Genomic DNA, 24,498 nt, shown 5'->3' with positions numbered 1-24,498 from the left:
GCAGGAGCAAAGCCATGAACCACTCACAGTGCTGTCCATCTATTAAGTTGATATTAGCTTCGCAAATTTTACATTTCAACCTCTGATCCAATTCCCAAGGTGTCTCGCCTGGTTTTATTGTGATTTCCTTGAACCCCACAATCAACTGTGCTTTGGATTTAGGCCTACTAAATTCTTTATTCAGCGCAGTCTGGATATCTACCACTCCAGCATTTGGGTTATCATTAGAGTACTTAATGTACCAAGTTAGCGCACGATCCTGCAGAGCACTAACCAGTGTTGCCTTCTTCATGTCATCAAATGTAATTTCCTGAGCTTCCCACACAGCTTTCACAACGAACCAAAACTAGTCTGGGTCCTCATTTCCCAAGCCTTTAAACAAAGGTAGCTTCACTAAATTTGCCATGCTGAACTGCGGTGGAGGTGGTGGTGGTATGGGTGAAGTCAAGGGTGATGGTGGTGAAGTCGGAGGTGGTGTGGGTGGAGGTGGCAATGGCGGGAATCCTTGCCTTATCAACTGAATTGTACTTCGCAGAGAAGCTTGTGCTACTCCCTCTTCATCACCTAATGGAGGTGAAATCAATGGACTATATTCATGAACCTTCCTTCCTTCGTTCCAGTAAGTATTCCCACTTTGAGTAGCTTCGAACATCAAGGTAGCTCCATAACCCATTTTTCGCATGACAATATCTTAATCCAGGTATTCAAAGACTTCAAGTACTTACCTCGCGGACATTTGAAAACGCATCGCTCTGTCTCATTGTAGCTAACTGAGGTATCCATCATGAATTCAGTTACAAATTCTCCTATGATGCGATTGAGCCAATGATCAATAGTGCGGACAATCTTATCCTTAGAGGCTGCCAGTCTCTGTACTGACTCATGGGTCCAGACAATAGGACCGTCAAGTCTCCACCTTCCTTGGCTATCTGCTAGCTTCGCGATCCACTCATATAACTCAACCGGAAAGGAATAGAAAAAGATCTCATGAATTTTTGTATATATGTACCTGTCCAGCCACTGTTCCTTTGTTAGTCACATATTTCTATTCTCCTGTGCTGCAAATTCGTGGATCTTCCTATCCAACTAGTCTTTGATCTCTTTCTTAGTTGGATTCCAGTGATATGACATCACACGTCTCTTATGAAGATTCTGGTCCCGGCAACAAAACCATTTGTTGGCTGCATGGAGCCTTACCCAGGTTCAGTGTTAGTTAGCCATACAAATCCCTACACTACTGGCCCTTTCGGCATCAGTCCGTGGAACGTAGACCGAAGTCTCACCCAAAGCAGTATGGGGGGATGCTAGAACCAAGTTTTCGCACCCTGATATGGTCGTGATGTCGGTTTATACCCCCTATTCTTGCTTTCACGCAGGTCACTAAGCTCTCAGGCTCTGTCAGTCTAGCCCTTTACTCTGCCCTTCAACACCTCCGCAAAAGAGTATGATCGACCTTCGCACAGCCCTAGCCTACAGTCGAGGTACTTTCACGCTGCTATAACAACGTATTGCACCAGTTCCCAAGTTATCTTAAGTGTTTTGCTTAATTTACTAAACATTCACAGTTAGCACCACGTAAACAAATATTCTTACTTGCATTCAATTAACCAACATAATTACATACATTCGTGCATCACATAAGCATTGTAAATGAAATCCATACATAATATGACAAGATGTATTAACAGGAAATAAATACACATGAATTGCGGAATACTTCTCTTTATTGATATCTTCATATTATTATAGACTCTATCTGCCCTGCACACACAGATGCAAGGGTCTGTGCACTTAGCTGCGGACTTCTACCCTAGGCCTCTGCACACTTAGCTGTAGAGTCTCTACCTATGCTAAGAACTGAAAAACTTAGACTTTTCTATCAAGACCCTTCACTCCATTCTTTGCTAAAGACTTCTTAACTTTTTTCTTAGAGTTTACTTACTTAGCTCTTTTTATACAATACCATGGTCCACGGACCATGGGTGGATCTTTACAACCAACTTTTCACTTTACAAAATAATGGCGGACAACCCTTTATGACTCATGACACCTTCGCACTCCGCGACCACAAAATGTGGAGACTTTACAACTTTATTACAAAACTTGACCCAAAACATGGGCTTTTAGCCCCAAAACTGTCCTTGGGGGATCCCATTCCCAACATAGCCCTTCCTCCAAATTAGTAGGCTCCTCCCTTATTTCAATGTGTGACAGATGATCCGGTCTAGCATTCTCTCATCCAGGCTTTACAATAACTTCAAAGTCGTACTCCTGGAACAACAACAACCACCTACATATTTTCCCCCCAACACAGGCTTGTTGACCAAATACTTCAACGCGGAATGATCTGTATACATCTTAAAGTGTCTGCCCAACAAATAGTGCCTAAACTTCTGGAGCATGTACACCATAACTAAACCTTCACACTATGTTGTGGAATAATTTTTCTCTGCTTTAGACAGCTTCCTACTTGTGAATGCTATAAGATGATCCAGTTTTCCCTCATCGACTTGTGTCAGTACAGCTCCCAGCACAATACATGACATGTCCACATGCACATGAAATTCCTTCTTCCAATCCAGGAAGACTTGGATCGGCGCGGTGACCATTTTTTCTTTAATCACATCCAAGCACTTCTGACATTCATCATTCCAACAGAACGTATAATCCTTTTTCAACAATTTCTCCATAGGCGCAGTGATCTGGGCGTAGCTCTTGATGAACTTCCTATAGTATTCGGTATACCCCAAAGTTGCACGCAGCTGTTTCACACTCATCGGCGCCTCCAAGTTGATTATCACCGTGATCTTCACGGGGTCTACCATCAATCCTTGTCTACATACCACATGACCTAGCAAGATCCCAAAAGGGACACAGAACAAACATTTATTTAGATTGAGCGTGATATGGTATCTCCTACATGTATCTAGCATCGAGCGCAGACTTGCCACATGGCGCCTTACCAGCCCGAACACTATCCAATCATCAAAGTATACTTCTAGAAATTTATGAATAAAATCTTTGAACGTTGCGATGACTATGCACGAAAAAATCGTCGACACGTTCTTCTACCCAAAAGGAATCACCGTATACTGGAAGCATCCCCATTCATTCACGAAGGTCATCTTACTTCATCCTCTGATGCGATCTTGATTTGATGGTACCCAAAGAACCCATCAGTGAACGAGGACTTCATCGGCAAATGGGGTTGGGAAGGGATCATGCATGCAGGCATCAGTCAACTTCTTGAAGTCTACGCATATCCTTATTTCTTCCTTCTACTTCTTTTCCTGAACCACTATTTGGCTTACCCAATCAGATTCTTCAACCGATTCAATAATACCTGCCGCAAGCATATTATCTAACTCAACGCGGACCCTTTCCTTATACTTCAGATTGAGGCAGTAAGGTATTTATTTCACAGGTTTTGCGTCTGATTTGAGGGTGATCTTCATGACACCCAGGTCTCCTATTATTCCTTTCATGTCAAAAAAAATTGTGGGGAACAAATCTTGATATTCGCGGATCAATTCGACAAACTTATCTACTGTCGCGTCACCCCAATAGTCCCCAATATTCGCAAACTTCGGTTCTGCCTCCATTCCAATGTTCACTTGTCTGGTTTTGAGCGGCTCAGTTACGTCTGGATTTTCTAGCTGTTGTCCTTCAACTTCGTGGTGACCTTCGGTCTCCAAGATATTAATATTTCTCGTATCTTCGTATTCTTATTCCATTGTTACATTGTAACACTCCAGCGCGTGGCTCAGCTGGGTAGTCCAGTCAGGTTGAATCAGGTCTAGAGGATCATATGGTATCCTAAATATGGTTGTCTTAACCTCCTGCAATGCCTCATCGATGGATTCAAATCCATCCTCAAAACTGAACGTCATCATAAATCCTTGGCACAAAAAATCCCATTCTTCAATGCCATGACGAAGTTTTGTCTCCAAGTACCAATTCATTGGTATAACATCCAAGGTATGAAAAAACCGGTGGACCCACTCCAGCTGAGGCTTCGCTCCATATACCTTTGTCCATTTGGCCAAATGATCGCATGGATTGTTTCTCCCCTCATACCTTTATGTTAGTCATATCTTTGGGTGGCCAAAGCGTACCCTCATCATCCTTCTATATTCATGCCAGTCATCAAAAATACCCTTGTGCGTACCCCACCATATTTCAGGTATAGCACATAGCACCCAATCCAAGGCCTGGAAGTGATGCTTCTCCGACACTTCTCTTTCAAATGCATCCAAAAATATGTCCACATTAGTCAACCCATCATAAGAAGGCAGATCCCTTACCTCCAATGATACACAGCGTAGCAACTTAATCATCATATTACAGCGCAACGTAGATATTTCATGTAATTGATTCTTCCAGTGCTCTAATTCTTCATCTAAGTCTAATGTGTAGGAAATTTCAAAGTCCCATGCAATACGGCCATTTGCGGTTGGATTCACCTAGTCTTGATCTCACGCTGTTATCTTATATATATGGTCCAAATCGTCATCACTTTCATAATCGCAGACTGGTTCCGTATAGCGCGATCCTTCTGCAGGATCCAGTGGTACCACTACGCGAGTGATTTCTTTTCAAATATCATCTTTCACTTCTTTAGGTTGATCACCCCATTCATGTCAATGGCCCAATCGATCCCAAGGAGCGCGGGGTAGGAATTGCTATCATCCACAATCTCTATTACTTCAAAATCCACTAGTGCACTCGCGTCTTCGATGTTAACTGTTACCCCCTGCAACCTCCCCATTGGGATGATTTTTTGTTGATTTTCCATCCTTAACTAGATCAGAGACCACTGGAGTGCAGGTCTCCCCATTCTTTCCCACGTTTATTTCGGTAAAACATTCGCATCGAACCCTAGATCCAAGATGACTTGGTCCATTTCGTATTCCCCTATCTGCGTAGTGAGTCTCATCTCATGTCCAGTCCTTGTCTTATGCTTATTGTTAGGTTCTTATACCAATAGGAGTCATAATTTTGAATGACTAAGGTTAAGCCTTGTAATGTTGTAAATACCTTTGCTTTTTGCAAATGTTTTCCATATTAAAAAAATAAAAATTGTAAAGAGGGTATGTCCTAAAAAATAAATATCAAGGACAAAAAGAAAAAGAGAAGGTCAAAAAATGAAAATATATGAACCCCAAAAAACAAAAAGAGACCATGAAAGTGTGCAAGTCTAAATGCCACTACTATTTACTTTTATGCATAATAATGATTGTGCGTAGTTTGTTATTCATGCCACAATCCATGGTAATCAAACTATTTAATCTTGGTTATTTCATGTTTTGAATTTTATGTTTGTAGTTAGAAAATAAAATCTGACCAAACAGTTTAATCTTGGCAGATCATTAGATAGGTAGAGAAAATAAAAGGATCCCATCAGTTTAATCTGAGCCCTTGGATGATATAAGGTTAGAATTAGATAGATTACTTTGAAAATAAAAATGGATGATAAGGGTTTGCTAGTCTAAATGCACCCAAATAAAAAGAAGAAAAAATGTTAGAGTAAGTAATGAGTAAGTAGAAGAAAGGTTGCTAAAGCATAAAGTTGATTGGATCAAAAAACATGTGTCATGCTTAGACACATATTTCTATATGTATGATCAATTATGGAAGCAAAAACAAAGGTTTGCAAGTTAATGTGGTTAACTCCCCCTCATTCATTTTTCCCCTTATTTACTAATTTCCTATTCACAAGTATGTTATGGCACTTTAAATCCTTCAAGTCAAAGAGGCTCAGAGCATTTCTTTGACTTTTGGTGGGACCGGACCCTCGGCTTAATAACTTATGGACATCAAGTGTTAGAATCCCCTTCATGAAATTCATTTCCCCCTCATTACCCTAATAAAACCCATTTTCCTAAGGATAAACTTCATTTGCCTAGGAAAAGTGAAAACCCCCATGTTAAATTCTATTTCACTCAAAAAACCCACAAAAGTACTTTATCCTAAGTATCAAATGTGAATAAAATGCGCAAATTTTACATTATGCTAAGGGTATGCTCACTCCGCTCATTTCATATTAATTTTAAATTTATTATATAAATCCCCATATACCTTTTCCTGTATATTAATTAAATCCCCTAAATAAATATCCTAACCCTTAGTTTAAATATAAACTATACCATTTACCCCATATCCAGACAAAACCAATTAAACCCCGCCTGATCGATTAAATCCACGATTAAGTCTTAATTAAACCCAAACCACCAAAGTTTAAAGCACTGCCCCCCCCGAAACCCATGTTTTTATCACCCACGCACCTTCTTCACCCGACTACCATCTGATCACCATCGCCCGCATCTAACTATCCACAGCCATATCGGCTGCACTCGACGGTTGACCTTTACCCACCCGATAAAGTGGTTTTCCCCATCCCCCCGAATGCTACGTGTCAAGCGCGAAGGTAGATTAGGTGACCCCTCCGAAATACCACCCTACCCTTATAAGCGGTGTGATGGCCTAGGAAACTGCCTGCCCGCTCGACCCATTAAACCATCTACTGTTCATTCATAAAATTTTCCACCAAAAAGTGACCATTGCTCCATAAAAAGGCCAAGAAGCCCTTTTTCGTCTTTTTTCGCTCATTTTCTTTGTGAACCTCTGCAAACCAGTGTGACTCCTGCAAAATGTTGAATTCGCCAATTGAACTCCAAATTCACTCCTGATGAAGCGGCAGAGACCCCAATCAACCTCTTAGTCTGTACCAGAGTCATTCAAACTTTTTCAGTTGCCGTGTACCCCAAATTTGAAGATAACTCACCCATTTCCAGGTATTTCACCACGAATTACCACTCACCCTTTCAAATTTGAAAATGTTCAGCCTTTAAAATGTTTTAATTAAGTAAAATAATTAAAATTACTTCAAATTTGAAAATCTGTTGCCCAAACCCTTCTCAAAATTGCCACTTTCTGTCAAAACCTCTGATACAACCCTACACTGCCAAATCCAAATCCACAAGAACTGAATTGTGGTTTCCGTTGTCACCATGGATGTCCGACCTATCACAACTCCCCATCTGGACCTAGACCACCTTCCCCTAGCGGACAGGGATTTCCAAATCAGAGATACCAGTGCATATGAGGTCCTGCTCAAACTTCATTGTTTGAGTAGGGATAGATATTTGAACCATTCTGATGACATTGGTCTTTGGGAATCCAATTTTCCCAAATACCAATTTCCCCAAGTACATGTTTTTCCAGAAATTTTCCATATGTGCCATGCCTGTTACATTCCCAGCCAGAGAGCAATAATGTCCCCTAACCAGAAAATCATGTTTACCATCACAGCTGAATCAATCAATGAGATGTTATAGCTCCAACCAGGTCCAAACCTAACCCCACTCTCAATTGGAAATTTTCTAGACCAGTACACCAAATTGAGTTCATCAAAACTGGCCTAGTTATTTCAAACTTTCATTGTTAAAGACAAACACATTCCCAAGGATGCCCCTCCATATGTTTCTACCATTTTCTCTGAAAGAGGCAAGCACATTGTGACTATGATATCATGTATTTTGGGCTGAAACACTGATGAATTTGTTGATGATCTTACCCTGGCCTTCATGTCCATTTTCACCCCAGGAAAGCCTCTTGCTACTATATACAATTATGCCCATTTCATAGCTGAAAGGATGCATGAACAGTTTACTAGAATGCATAATGAGAGAGTGTTCAAGTACTCATCTATACTTTACCATATGTTTCTCTATTATCAGTCAGACATGTTCCCTTTTACCCTCCAGAAGCTTGATACCAAAGGCCAACCCAGGTCTGTCATATTTTGGACCCCACTCTTCCACAAGTTTCAATCACCATATACCTATACATATTTCATTGATTCTTTTGTTCATCTAGTCATGACCATGCTAACAGGAAGCCCTCCACCTAGAATAAGTCAATATATCAAAAGGGTGCTCCAGTTATCCAAGAAAAGTAAAGTGGGAGATTGGTACCTTTACCAAAACCACACAAAAATAAGAATCTATGGGTGCCAACTTGCCCCATACAAGCTCCCCAAATACCTCCCTATGAGGTTATTTGCTCTAGAATACTATAGACAGATAATGAACTCTGATGAGATCAATTTTGTCTCAGCCAAGAAAAGATCTCAATTCAAAGTCAAAAACCAGTTAGGCCCCTTCATTTGCAACTCTAGAGAAGCAGGGTAGGAGGCAAATCTGATTCTGCAACAAATGAAATTTCCAAACAGTTTCATGTGGAGATATGACCCTCAAGGGTTTATGACCAAACTTAGACAAAAGGTCAAATTAGGGCCTTACATTCATCATCCCATACCAGAGATTGAAAGATACGCAAATCAATCTGAGTGGTTGGGGAACACTCTTGTAGACAAGGATATCACAAAGGTAGATGTTGAGAATGCCCTGATTGATTTAGAAGGACAGCTTGATGAAAGTTTGTTTCTGCAGGTACCTAAACAACAATAAAGAACAATGAGCACCACTCCTATTATGCAGACTCCTTAGAATGAGGAAAAGAATCCGAAGAGGAACAAGGAGGGAGCCTCCACTTCAGGAATGGACAAATCCAACGTGCAATATGAAGGCTGTCAAAGCAAAAGGCCAAGGCTCAATCCTGTTTCAGAACAGGAAGACACAGAAGGCTCAGCAGAGGTAACTAACACTGAGTTTGACATGAGTAGGTGCACAACTCCATCTAGAGAAAATTAAGATCCATCCACATCACAGACTCAAATGTTGGAAAGTAAACTCAGTGTTGAAGTCTTCTCATTTAGTAGGCCTGCTGACAAGGACAAAGACATTAAAGACAGGTATAAATAAATTAAAATGAGAAATGAGAAATTAAAGGCACAGTCTTATGCACAGTATTTAAATCTCACCCCTACAAATCAAACCAGGTTGATGTCAGCTTTTGACATCAAGGAGGGAAAAATGCAAATTTCCTTTGTAAAACCAACTGTACAACAACCAAGGACATCAGCAATTTATAAAAAGATATATTTTGAGGTATTGGCGAGGGATATTCATCCCATAGACCAAATTAAATTTCGTAAACATGCTGGAGAAATGATTTACTCCACCCTTATAGGTAAAGCCATAGTTTCTCATCAATTTCAAAATTCATTGACCAATATCTCAGCTCAGTATCAGTTTGAGAAGGCCTCCTTACAGGCCAAGGATACTAGAATTAAGTCTTTGGAAGACTTAGTGATTGAATTGGGACATGATCCCAAAGACATTAAAGCCACTGAGCAACTAATTATGAAAAAGAATGATGACATTGTAGCACTTAAAAAACAATTGAAGATACCTCAGCTGCAGCATCCCCAAACACTGGAAGTCTTAGAGAGCCAGTCTAGACATGAAGAATTGATGGACCTAGTCCTAAAACTCAAAGATCAATTATGGGAAACAAAGAAGGAATTAGACACTTTAATTCAATTGAAGCAAAGTGATATTGCCACTACATCAGTAAACGTCATCCCAACAGTCTCAACACTTGTTCCTTCTACATTGGCACCCTCATTGGCTCCAATAGCTCTTATGGCCACAGCAGAGCAGATTTCAACATAGTCTACATCAGCATCAAGTACATCAGGGGAAGAGACAACAAAATTGGTTAGAGCTATGGAGGAAATGTCCATACAGGCTACTGAAATGAATAATCTAAAGGAAAAGGTGACAAGCTTGGAAACTGATTACATGCTTGCCAAAATCATGCACAAAGAAGAAGTGCAGAAAGCTGCTAGAATGAATCAGAGAATAAAAGCCATGGAAAAGGACCTAACACTCAAAGAACCTCTTGGGCAAGCTAAGGAACTATTGTGGGCCAATATCATTGACTTTGTTAGTGATATTTGGCCATCTATTCAGGTATTTTTTGAGCAAATAGATCTAATAAAGATGGCTATAGAAGCCATCCAAAAGGTAAACGAGGAATTGGGAGAGATGCCTGAAGATGCCACCAGAATCATTTACTTCCTTAATAATAAAAATAGATATGAGATTTAGGAATTGGATATAGATGACAGAACTAAAACAATTCTGGAGGTAAGGAAGGTCCTTTCCAAGAGAAACTTGATGTTAAACTTGGAGGACAAGTGCCAAAATATGCAGGTAGCCATTGATAGATTTATGGCTAAGTTTCAGATTTTGAGGGAGAAAGGGTTACCTAGTCCCTTAGTCATAAACAACAAGCTCATGACACAATAGGATTACAACAACAAAATCAAAGAGCTAGCAAAAGAACAGGCTAGTACATCTTCAATGAAGGCATTGCCAATAGGAAAAGTACTATACCAGACGTTTGAAAACTTGTTTTACCTTTAGAATGAGGTAAAACACTTGTTTGTCAATAAACCTACTTTTTCCAAGTACATTGAGGCAGATGAAATATACAGAAGGATGTTGAAGATCCAAATACCTGAGGCAGAATTGTGGGAAAAATTGACTGATTTACTGTAATAAAAATGTAGTAAAAAGGTAAAAGCCAAACAGCCAAGTGAAAATATGAAGACAGGTCAGTAAAGTCAAATAGTATCAGTGTCAAAGTGTATCAGATAAAAGCCTAAAATGACTAAATCCTCTAGCGTAAAAGTTCAAACAACAAAGAGCATAAAGGGCTTAAACCAAACCATAAAGGCCAACAGTACCAAAATAAATGGGACAACATGAAAGCAGTTCAATAGCTGTCTCTATCTTCTTGCAAGAAGATATTTTTATTTCCTAGATTAAATCTCAAGTTAGTTTGAGACATTTTGTAATCATTTTTGTATAAATACTTCACAATTCAAAGTATGTAGGGTGGATTCCGAGACATTTCTATAGACTTTTTTATCAAAAGACTGTAAAGTTATTACATCACTGACTGAGCTAGCAAGCTGGATTGATGAATAAAGACAAGATTTTTCACATGATTCATGTGTTAAGAAAAGTGCACACAAGTATTTTCTTATGTTATCGTTATCTTTCTTAAATTTTATTCACAATCTTTAATGTATTTCTAAATCTGAATGCTATAATTGAATAATATCTCAAAATTTGTTTAATTACACTCTGTTTTAACAGTTATGAATATAAATGTTTTCAACTGATATCTAAGTTAAAGAATTCTTAATTGCTCCTTAGTTTAGGTTGTTTCTTGCTAATCTAGATCAAATGATTCTTAATTTCCCTTTGCTTTCGATTACCCTCTATTCTTCATTTATATCCCGGTCTGAGAACCCTTAATTTCTCTCTCACCCTGATTAAAACCATTTCACCCCCCCTGTTCCAAAGACCTGCACTTTACTCTGCTAGCTTGCCCTTTGAACATTCCCTTTAGTGAGTTGATCCAGTTCTGCTGCCCTTTTGTTGACTCCATAGCCCAATGGTCTAGAGACATCATTCTATCCATCTGTTTCAAGGATCCCACCACCCAATCTTCAATACAAATCCAAAACACCCAGAACATTCATAACTAGCCTGAAATTCCAGCAAACAAAGCTAAATCATATAGAGAGAGCCCTCTCTGAGCCATAGGTTGGCTAGAGCCTATGCTCCAAAGTTGGTTTGTGGTTACCTCGGTCATTTTTTTTCTTCTAATAACTTCTATAGAAATCTCTTAGTGATAACACTTATCAAGCTTTCTGACTATGTGCAGTTAGCCAGTAGCGTTATCCTTGCCAATGCACTGATAGATCAGTTCCTGTAGTCCCTTCACAGCCTTACTATTGTGGAGTAGTTTCATGCAGGTTTCCAAGAATGTGGTAATCATGGATGGGTCCATTTCCTCAACCAGTTTCTCATGACTTCCTGAGGTAGAGGCCTTAGTGAATCTTTTCTTTGCTTTCATAAATGTTTCGTTTGCGCGCTCCAAATCAAACCTGGTCTCCTTTTCTAGTGCTTTGCAGACCCACTCACCTTCTGCAGGCTGCTTCCCTTTATCCTCACTAGTCTTTGTTCCACTTCATAGCATAAAGTTTACCTTAGGGTCTTCCTCGCAAGGCTCTGCCCTCATCATCTGGAGGTTTTGCGTCAGTTGTGCCCCCTTTTCGTGAATCTTAGCCAAAAATATAGGGCAATCTTCCGCCGCATGGTCAAACTAAGTACAATAGCAGCACAACAGCCACGTTGGATTCGGGTAGTCTCTCGCATAGTTCCCTAGTCCTCCACAATTGTAACAAATAAGCTTCCCTTGGCCTCTACCAAGCCCTCCTCCACCTAGGCCTCGGTCGCGCCCCTGGTACTCACCTCGCACTCCCCTAACGCCTAGTTCCGGAAGCTGCATTTTAGCTTGCACCCTGTATGCAGGTGTCCTTTCCATCATTAATTCGTAACTACAAAAATTGTGCTCGTCATGACCCACTGGTTGACAAAAATTGTAGAAGAGTTGTTGCAGTGTCTCTACAAATTTTTGTAGCAAATGGAAATTGTCGGTCGCATGTTTCCCAGCTACCTAGAAGATAGCACACCATAGCAGAGGCCCTGCATTTGTCCCTGTCGTAGCCTCTGGCCTAAGAGGCATTGGCCCCCCTGCTGCAACATAATTCACAAATACTGGACAGTGATCCTTGTCATGCCCCTGACCTTTGCATTTTAGGCACCAGACCTCTTCGCGCGCCTCTGGCCGAGTTATTTTATCCTTCTTCAGACTTTTCATTTCAAAGCAAAGGTTTTGTAGTTGCACATGAATCTGCTGAACCCCTAGATTATCATCCTGCATCGGTGTCTCATGCAATCTCATCGTGATCTCTAGAGCTTTTGCCTGGGTCGTGATCTTCTGTTGTGATAACGCAACCCTTAGGTGGGGCAGGAGCGAAGCCACAAACCATTCACGGTGCTGCCCATCTGTCAGATTCATGCTAGCTTCCCGAATCATACACTTCAATCTTTGATCCAAATCCCAGGGTGTCTCCCCAGGCTTCATCATAATCTCTTTGAATCCAACAATGGATTGCGCTTCTAACTTAGGCCTACTGAATTCCTTATTTAGCATAGTCTAGATATCCACCAACGTGGACATCAAGTTATTATTGCAGTACTTAATGTACCATGTTAGTGCATGGTCTTGCAAAACACTAACCAATGTAGCTTTCTTCATTTGATCGTCTATGATACCCTGAGCTTCCCATACAGCCTTCGTGACAAACCAAAATTGGTCTGAATCTTCATTCCCCACGCCTTTGAACACAAGTAGCTTTACTAAGTTCACCATATTGAATGGAGGTGGTGGTGGTGGTGGTGTGGGTAAGGGTGTAAGCAACGGAGGTGAAGATGGAGGCGGTGTTGATGGATGAGATGAGGATGGAGGTGGTGTAGGTATTCGTGGGAACCCTTGTCTTATCAACTAAATGGTGCTCAGAAGAGAAGCCTGTGATGCTCCTTCATCGTCACTCAAAGGAGGCTCAATGAGCGGATTATATTCAGGACCTTTTCTACCTCTGTCCCTGAAAGACCTTCCACTTCGCATACTCTGAACATCAAGGTAACTACATGACCCACTTTTCACACAAGAGCATCTTAATCCAAGTATTTAATTATTTCAAGTACTTACCTCGCGTGCGGTCCCTTGAAGAAGCGGCACTATGCTTCATTGTAACTGATGGAAGTATCAACCGCGAACTCTGTCACAAATCCTCCTATGATACGGTCGAGCCAATGATCGACAACACGCACGATCTTATCTTTAGAGGCTTCCAATCTCCGCACTAACTCTGATGTCCAAACAATCAGACTGTCAAGCCTCCACTTGCCTTGGTTGTTTACCAACTTTGCGATCCACTCGTATAATTCAACTGGGAAGGAACAGAAGAAGACTTCGTGTATCTCTATGTACAAATATCTGTCCAACCATTGTTCTTTCGTTAATCACATATTCTTGTTCTCTTGTGCTGCGAATTCGTGGATCTTTCTATCCAACTAGTCTTCAATCTCTTTCTTAGTTGGGTTCCAATGATGCAACATCACACATCTCGTTATGCAGATCCCGATCTCGGCAACGAAACCATTTGTTGGCTTGATGGGCCCTGACCCAGGTTCGAGGTTAGTCAGCCAAGAAAATCCCTACACTACTGACCCTTTCGACATCAATCCGCAGAGCGCAGACTGAATTCTCACTCGAGGTAGTATGGGAGGATGCAGGAACCAAGTTTCTGCACCATGAGATGACTGTGATGTCGATTTTCTACCCTAAAATCTGCCTTCACACAGATCGATAAGCCCTCAGGGCTTATCGATGTACTTCTTTATTCACCTTTCATAACCTTCGCGAAGGTCTACGATCACCCTTCGCATAACCCTACCCCAGTAAGTGATTTAAGCAATTACACACCTCTATGGTCTCTTTTCCTGTACAATGGCCTGAATTATCTTAAGTACTTGCCAATTCTATCATGCAATTAAGATTATCTTCACGGAAACTAATATTTCTACTTGCGTTCTTATAATACATGAAAACATATAGAGTCACGCATCACATTAGCAGTAAAACATAAACCCAGTACTTAACATAACATAATCGCATGTAAATGACAAAAGTAAAATACACAGTATTTCATAATACTTATCTTTATTAATGATCCAGATCTTCAATACAGACTCAAACTGCCCTGTGCACACAGCTGCAGGGGTCCACTCACTCAACTACGGACTTTTACCCTAGGCCTCTCTGCACTCAGCTGCAAAGCCTTTTTCCTACCCTAAGACTCTTGCTCTTAGCTCCCTTATAGACTCATCAATGACTTCCCCCTTCTTCCCTTCCTTAGACTCCTCTAGGACCTCGTTTTTATACAATCCCATGGTCTGCGGACCAAGGGCAGATCTCTAAAGCTGACACAAGCTATCTAAACTAAGGGCGGAAACCCTTTTTGACTCTTGATATATTCACACTCCGTGACCAAAAAATGCAGATACTTTACATTTCTTTATACAAAATTTGGGCCTTCTGCTCCAAAACTTGGGTTTTTAACCCCAAAATTGACCTCAGGGAACCCGTTCCCAAAAAATCTCCCATATTTATTTTCTTTGTTTTCTAAGCATTAATATGATTTATCTTTGAATGATAAACAACTCGCTTTTCAAGGAAGATTTCACTATGACTGTAATAATTTATCCTTACAATTTTTTGTACTAGCCAAATACCAAAAGAGAATCCTTGTAACCATATCAATTCCTTTCTTGCATGAGTGGTTTCCATGTATTCAACTTTTGTAGTTGAGAGTGCCACTATAGATGCTCTTTTTCATACCCAATTGATCACTCCTCCAAATAAGTTAAACACATACCCACTTGTATATCTTCTATGATCCATATCTCCATCCCAATCTACATCAACAAAGCCATGTATTTCCAACACTCTACTCAATCCTAGTGTTCCTTGGTAGCTCAATCTATATCTACTAGTTCCATGCACATACTTGAAAACCCTCTTAATTGTTGTCCAATGCTTGCTCCTCGCCTTTGACATATACATGCTTAATACTCCCACTACATGTGCAATGTTTGGTCTAGTAAATATCATTGCATACATCAAGCTTCCAACCACACTTGCATATGGAACACAGGACATGTCTTCTTCCTCTTCCTATGTCTTGGGACTGATCCAAAATGGATTTTGGATAGACTCCTAAGTCAAGTGTTCCTCCCTGAGGAAAATGAAAGTCCAATGAATTTCCTGGAACTAGCCCCATTCCAGAGATTGTCTCATTCTAAATCTACTGCAACTTGAATGGGCAAAAACTGACTTAGGATGCAGAAGTTATCATAAAATCAAGCTGCCTATCTCCTTTGGAAAAAGTGGTGAAATAACTTGAAAATGGGTCCTAAAAACCCTCTAAGTCTTCAAAATCTCCTAAAAGATCAAAACCATCGCAAATGGAAAAGTTTTGGAAAAGGCGGATAACACTATCGGGCCTTAAAAACATGAGAAAACAACAAAAATTGAGCCCATCGGAGGTCGAAGGGACAGTGAACAGGAGCCGTCGAATCTAGTCGATCAACGATCCAGATCCGATCGGAAATCGCAATCAGCGGTGGCTATCGGAGGATATCGGAGCATAATATATGATTATTGTGATCGCGACATCGCAATCGGCGACCACAATAGAGCGCTACACCGGCTCAGGGCATGAGCTATATGTGATTGCGATCAATCTCATCACGATATCGCAATCAGAGTTACACAGAGGAGCGGTCATACACACACACATATATATATATATGCGATGCGATCAGCCGGACCCGATAACAAATATAAACGTTGTTTGATATGATTTGAGATCCGTTAAATGACGGATTTCTGTGTATTTCATGTATTTCTTTTATTAAACGAATTACAAAGAAAATGCGCCGATGCGATATTACAAACCCAAAAGGGTTTATTAATATTGTTACATATGATTTCAAGTCTGATAAGTGGGATTTTCAATGTTTTTAATGTATTTTATAAATACAAAGGGAAAGCCACAGAACGGGCAATTGCGACTTGCGACAATGACTAAGGGCAGACCTGATAATGTTATAAAGCACATTTATGAAAATTTGAAGTCCGGTGAATAGTTTTTTCTATGGATTTTTCCCGTGTTTGGTATATTTTCCTGTGTAAGCTGAGAATGGCTATATTGGGGGATTTCAAGCGTCGATGCACTCTCTCGTTACGGAACAGGTGGCCACCATCCCTGAGGGTGTTTAGCAATGATTGCTAATGCTCAGAGAGGGGATTTGAGTAGACCAAAATAGGAAGACAGAGAGTCAGAGAGGGAAAATGAACCAACAGCGATGATTTGGCTTAAAAGCCACAAAACCACAGAGACAAGGGGTTGTTGGCTGTTGAGGTTACTGTTGGGTTTTGTTGCTAAAAGTGAAGCCAAAGTAGGAAGCTAAGGCGAAGGAGGCAGTGCAGAAGCAAAAAGGCAGCCAAGGGAGTCACTTGGAAGTCAAGTGAAAATCCAAGAGGGTTGTAAACTGATAGAGGGAAGAAAGAAGCCAGAGCCGAAGAGCCAGAGCCAAATCCAGAGCCAAAGAGCTAGAGTCAGAGCCAAAGAGCTAGAACCAAGAGCCAAGAGCTAGAGCCAAGAGCCAGAGCTTCAAGAGCTAGGGAATAACATGGTGTCTGAACCCACTGTTTCTGTGTAAAACAACAGGAGTTAAGCCAAGAGCTTGTAAAAAAGACTTATACCATAATCCCAGAGAGCCTAGTTGAGTTGACTAGAGCTCACGAAGATGTAGCCCAAGAGTTGTGGGTGAACTCCTAATTAAATTGTTGTCTTATGTGTTTGTTTTTTTTTACTGATGCAATATTCACTGTTATATGCGTTTATATATCAGTTTAAGTACATTTACATATTTGTTAAAACAACAAATTTTTAAAGCATATAATCAATTAAAAACAAACATAATCATACACTATATTGTCAATCATATTATCAATTCTGCATTGGTTAATCAATAAGACTTGAGAATATTCAGGCTTTGGAAGTGGGAGAGGTTCTTGTAAGTTAGACAAGAATCCTAAGAGTCCCATTTTCAGATCGGGTGGTATTAGAGCCTAGGTTTGGTTAACCACACCTTTAAGAAGGTTACATCAAAATGCTTGATTGACAAATCAAAGACTACTTGTCTGAGAGGTGTTTAAATAGCAAGAGGCTGATTGTATGCTTGTTTTGCAGACTGAATATTTTCTGAGTTTGCAGAAGTGAAGGGAAAGCCATTGATAGTTCAGTCCAGGAAGGACAAATAGGAAGAATATCTTAAGGCATTCTTCTATCCCAAGGACCTCAAGAAATTCCTTAAAGCACAAGAGGTTTGTTGCAAAAGGTTGCTGAAATAAGCTCTTTATTAATCTTGTTTGAAGTTCTTTGTTCATTTGCATAATGACAACTTCCTCAAGAGTATCCTCGTATTCCACTTGCATCACAAGACTCTTTGATGAATACATAAAGAAAGACTCGTTCATTATGATGGGCATAGTGAGAGAAATGTATGAGGATGGATGGAAGAGCAGCATACTTAGAGAGCAGTTGAATTCCATGGAGGAAGAGAAGCAGATGCTTTCTGAAAAACTGCAGGAAGTGGAGAGGCAACTTCATATTGCAAATATGAACCTGAAAAGGATGCATGAGTTGGAGTCACAGCTCTTTGTTGCCAAAGAAGCCTTAGTTAAGTATCAACTTGAAGAAGAGGTAAACAATTCCAGTTTGTCTTCAAATTCTTCTAAGAATGCTTATATTGATTCATTTGAAAAACATACTAGAGGCATAGGTTCCAAGCTAATTTCCAAGATGGGCTATGAAGGAAAGGGCTTGGGAAAGCATGCATAAGGTATTGTTGAACCAATAATGGTTGAGGAAAGGCCTAAGTATTTGGGTCTTGGCTATGGACAGTCTTATGGAGAGAGTTCCAAAGCTACCATGAAGGCCATTGAAACAACTCCAAGAAGGGGTTGCATTGCAGAGTGTGAAGATTGTATTCAAGAGGAATGCAATGGCTTGAAACATCACTTGCAGGATGCAGGTGTTCAAAAGCACACACTTGAACCAGAGAGTTGTGGAAACTCGAACAGCCTTAAAGAAATTGATGGTGTTCCAAAGGGAGCCACTTCTTCATTTTCTTCACCTCCTCATGAAGGCAATAAAGGTGAAAGAGGCAGGTATAAATCTGGTTCTAATCATGTTCCTTTTGATTTTGTAAAGCATGGTAAATTTCCACATAAGCATGGGAAAAGAATTGCATGTTCCTTTTGTGGTTTGGATAACCATCATGTTTCTAGATGTTAGAAGAGAATGACCACATATAGGAAACTTTTGAAGGAAAAGAAGCAAAGATCCAAAGGTCCATTGGACAAGGCAAATTATGTTGTCAAGAGGATGCACATGCAGTGCACTTACTGCCATAAGCAAGGACATCTTGCTGCAAAATGTTGGACCTTGAATCCAGCGATGCTTCCACAAAATTTGAAGAAAGTGGAAAGAAAAGATGGAAAAAATGGAAAGGAAGTTTCCATGAATGATGTGTCTCAGAATGATTCACATGATGATGCTGATGTGCAGAAAAAGGTAGTACCTTTGAAAGGGATTGGTAAGAAATGGCTAGGGTTCTTATCCGATTAATATTGCATGTCTATTGATGCATATATTTGCATTTCTTTGTTAATGGAATGCAAGTTGTAGGATTTTACCAAGTAGGTGAATGGAGAAGTTGAGCAGGAGACTCACTTTGTTGTTGCAACATCATATTTCATTTTAGCTTCGAAAGTACAGTGTGCTTAAGCAAAAATTGAAAGATGAAATGCATGCATGAGCTTGATGTGCATGAACACAGGGATACTGATGATTTCCTTGTATTTGAACATGTATGTATGATTAGCTTGCAGGGTTGATTGCTTTGACATGCATGTGATGCAATGTGGACTTGGGGAAAGTTAACTTGGTCTCCAAATGGAGATAATGATGAAGTGTTTCATCTTTTGGAAAGAGAGTCCTAATGGTATTTTTTTACATGCTTGACATGAAGAGTCATTTGTTTAAAGGCATGTTTTGCGGGCTTGTTGTCTAGTCCATCATTTGTATGTAGATGTAAGACAGGGAGGTGTTCACAAGATGTGAAATTTGTTCCTTTGTTGGAGCAGGAGTTTAGGCCATCCAATTGTTGTTGTCTGTATTTTTGTTGTTGTTAACAGTTGTTGTTGACAGCTTTTCAAACAAGTACAAATGAAAGTTTTGTGGAGAAGATGTACTTCAAATTTGTTTGAGCCACATTGGATCAATGATCAAAGCAGAGAAGCTCAAACTACCTTCTATAACCATTTCAGCAGGAGTTCTGTAGAAGGGCAAGGAGGAAGACAATCCTTCCTAGGAAAACCAGCCCATCCAAGAAGGGAAGTGGTCAGAAACTTTGGTTCAGAGGCACTATGCAAAGGCAAGTGTAGGGAGGCTGAAAGAAGAGGGTGAGTCACTCTCCTTTACTGTTCAAATCAATATATCAGTCTTTTGGAGACCAAAATTTCTTTTAGTGGGAAGGCGTGATCCAAAATGGATTTTGGATAGACTCCTAAGTCTAAGTGTTCCTCCCTGAGGAAAATGAAAGTCTAAGGAAGTTCCTCGAACTAGCCCCATTGCAGAGATCATCTCATTCTGAATCTACTGCAACTTGAATGGGCAAAAACTAACTTGGGATACAGAAGTTATCATAAAATGAAGTTGCCTTTATCCTTTGGAAAAAGGGGCGAAATCCCTTGAAAATGGGTCCTAAAAACCCTCTAAGTCTTCAAAATCTCCTAAAAGGTCAAAAACATCACAAAAGGAGATGTTTTGGAAAAGGAAGATAACACTATTGGGCCTAAAAAACATGAGAAAACAGCGAAAATCGAGCCCATGAGAGGTCAAAGGGACAGTGAACAGGAGCCGTCGGATCTGGCCGATCAACGTCCAGATCTGATCGAAAATTGCAATTGGCAATGGCTATCGGAGTATATCAGAGCATAATATATGATTATTGCGATCGTGACATCGCAATCAGCAATTGCAACGAAGCGATATCGCAATCGGCGACCACAATAAAGCGCTACACCGGCTCGGGGCATGAGCGATATGCGGTTATGATCAATCGCATTGCGATATCACAATCGGAGTTACACAGAGGAGTGGTCATACACACATATATATATGTGATGCGATCAGCCAGAACTGATAACAAATATAAACGCTATTTGATATGATTTGAGATCTGTCAAACGACGGATTTCTGTGTATTTCGTGTATTTCGTTTATTAAATGAATTACAAAGAAAATGCGTCGATGCAATATTATTAACCCAAAAGGGTTTCTTAATACTGTTACATATGATTTCAAGTATGATAAGTAGGATTTTCAATGTTTTTAATGTATTTTATAAATACAAAGGGAAAGCCACGGAACGGGCAATTGTAACTTGCGACAGCGACGAAGGGCGGACCCGATAATGTTATAAACCGCATTTATGAAAATTTGATGTTTAGTGAACAGTGCTTTCTACGGATTTTTCCCGTGTTTGGTATATTTTCCTGTGTAAGCTGAGAATGGCTATATTGGGGGATTTCAAGCGCTGATGTACTCTCCCATTACGGAACAAGTGGCCACCATCCCTGAGGGCATTTAGCAATGATTTCTAATGCTCAGAGAGGGGATTTGAGAGGACCAAAACAGGAAGACAGAGAGCCAGAGAGGGAAAATGAACCAACAACGCTGATTTGGCTTAAAAGCCACAGAACGAAAGAGACAAGGGGTTTTTGGTTGCTGAGGTAGCTGTTGGGTTTTATTGGTGAAAGTGAAGCCAAAGCAGGAAGCTAAGGTGAAGGAGGCAACACAGAAGCAAAAAGGCAGCCAAGGGAGTCACTTGGAAGTCAAGTGAAAAGCCGAGAGGGTTGTAAACTGATAGAGGGCAGAAAGAAGCTAGAGTCGAGGAGCCAGAGTCAGAGCCAAAGAGCCAGAACCAAGAGCCAAGAGCCAGAGCTTCAAGAGCCAAGGAATAACATGGTGTCTGAACCCATTGTTTCTATGTAAAACAGCAGGAGTTAAGCCAAGAGCTTGTAAAAAGGACTTATACCATAATCCCAGAGAGCCTAGTTGAGTTGACTAGAGCTCATGGAGATGTAGCCCAAGATTTTTGGGTGAACTCCTAATCAAATCGTTGTCTTATGTGTTTTTTTTTTTACTACTGCATTATTCATTGTTATATGCATTTATATATCAGTTTAAGCACATTTACATATTTGCTAAAACAACAGATTTTTAAAGCATATAATCAGTTAAAAACAAACATAAGCATACACTATATTGTCAAGCATATTATCAATTCTGCATTGGTTAATCAATAAGACTTGGGAATATTCAAGCTTTGGAAGTGGGAGAGGTTCTTGTAAGTTAGACAAGAAGCCTAAGAGTCCCATTTTCAGATCAGTGACGGTAACTTTACACCTATAGGAAAAGGCACCTTCGATAGATTACATTCCTACATACTAAACCTCTCTACAATTTATCTCTGCTTACTTCCTACGACTTAACTAGATTTTCCTATTTTCCCAATCTCTTTTAATTTACATTCCCAAGAAAAAATTTACAGCATCGAGATCCTTCATGTTAAATTTAGAGGGCAACTAAGTTTTCACATCCTCGATGATTTTCCTGTGATTTCCAATCAACAACATATCATCCACATACAAGACAAAATAAATAACATAATCACCAACAAATTTGAAATATAAGCAGTGATCTTCTTTGATCCTTATGAATCCAAGTCCTAATATATAAGTATCAATTTTTCTATACCACATATTTGGTGATTGCTTTGACCCATACAAGTAGTTTTTTGGCTTCCTTACCAACTCTTTCTTTCCTTTCACAATAAATCCTTTTGGTTGCTTCATGGAAATTTCTTCTTCCAGATCCCCATGTAGGAATGTTGTCTTCACATCCATCTATTATACTTTCAAAACAAAATAAATAACACTAGATGAAATAAGCCTAATAGAAGTTAACTTGGAAACATGAGAAAATATATCAAAAAACTCAATTCCCTCTACTCAGGAATAACCCTTTATTACTAATCGAGTTTTATATTTCTCCACTATGCCTTTCACATTTGATTTATTTTTAGACGCCCATTTGCTACCAATTGGATTTCTTCCAGCTAGAAAATCCACTAGTTCCCACTCCTCATTCTTGTCTAAGACTTCAATTTCATCAACCATGGATTTTTTCTAGAGTTTTCCATCCTTTGAATCCATTGCCTCCCTAATTGTTTTAGGACAATAATTATAATAAATAGAGAAAAAATTAAATCGAAATGAGGTGGAGTATACCTTTCTAGTTCCCTTATTTCCTGAACCAATATCCTTAATATTGTAGTATGTGGTTCTTCTCCTTCTGATTCTTGTTCCTCTATAGAATCTAATTCATCATCCTTCATTTCAAACTCTACCTTTTCTGGTTCTTTGTCTCTTAGTATGAAATCTTGTTTGACAATATATTTGACTTCTCTAAACCCACGTCTTGACTATACAAAACCTTCTTATTTTTTGGTTTCCAAAGCTTATAACCTTTCAAACCATATTTATATCTAGTAAGGATCCACTTATCAACTTTCTTATCCTACTGTTGATGCCTCGAAAATCGCTGCATCAACATCGGGGATAACCATCGGTCCGGACCTTAAAGGCAGCTCCTTTTCCGTTTGGTGTGGTGGCTCCGACTGGATATAATGGGACCAATTTCCCAATGATTGGTAAATGGGATGGATAAATAATTGATCTTCTAATATCTAATGATAATGGATGAATGATCTAATCTAAAAGTAAGATATAAACAACTATTCTATCCCGGGAAATTGCTGCTTTTAGTGTAACTTTGGATGGTCTTCATTCACAAACAGGCATATAGATGACTCTTGTTGGTAAGCAAAGATGTTTATTCATATGATAATTACTAAGCCCAAATAGTTGAACAAAGAAATCAAGCAAACATTATTACACTATTTCTCATATATATCATAGACATAGATATGAGTGAAAGAATAACAGTCCTCGGACATTCAATAGTGAAAAGTACAAGGATTGCTGTTAAAACACATATATATATTCAATGATAGCCAAATTTAAACGAATGCATATTCACATAAAAATGACAGAAGATCATAGATAATAGTACCATATGTTTATTCGAGTCACTCCCAATATCAATCGCATTCAAATTCCTTTTTCCAACTTAAAAACACTTCCACAAAAGGCAATAGTGCACAGATCATCAAAGCTTTCTTTGTCAAGATTCAGAATACTGGCCCAGTCTTTATAAAAAATAGATCAGAAGCACAATAGTGTGACTTCTTGATTTGAATTTATACAAAAACTGAGGACCCTTTCCAAATGCGTGAAAGGGCCTATAAATACTAATTAAGCTAACTAATTACAAAATAAAAGTGCTAATTAATTGGTACAACTATGCTATGAATATCTCCTCAAAATTGGCTTGTCCTCAGTCGGCAACATGATTCATTTCTTCGGATGATCTCCCTTTGGCTTGAGCTGGCAGATATCTAACATCAGTTGCAACTCTGGGGGGCGGCTTAGGTGAGAATTCAGTTGAGCTGAATATGTGGCATCTTGGATCTCGGGGATCATATAACTGATAGCATCAGTTAAACATTTGAGCGCAGCCCTTTGACTGTATGGCTTGATTAAGAAAAACCAAAAGGTATCCCATGTTAAACTTTGGATGCCAGCGATTAGTCTTCCTTTCTTTTCCAACTCCTGATTGCATGTTTGTTCCAGGGCTTTGGCCGATGTTAATTTTCCTGGATTACATTGTGAAATCATATTAGATAGATAAAGAGTGTCGTTTACAAATTCAATTAAATTGCTAGTAGATAACCGACATCTTGAGGTTTCTCTTTCTGCCTTCATTAGTTGGGTCTGCCATTCTAGGAACAGGATGTCTTTGTGTGACTCAAGAATTTTGGGCAGATCCGAAGCTTGTCCTTCAAGGGA

Source organism: Pinus tabuliformis, chromosome 1_1 (genome assembly GCF_031772625.1).
Source record: "Pinus tabuliformis cultivar Carrire ecotype Pingquan chromosome 1_1, CPIR1, whole genome shotgun sequence".
In the NCBI taxonomy this organism is placed as follows: Eukaryota; Viridiplantae; Streptophyta; class Pinopsida; order Pinales; family Pinaceae; genus Pinus; species Pinus tabuliformis.
This window is presented reverse-complemented; position numbering follows the sequence as displayed.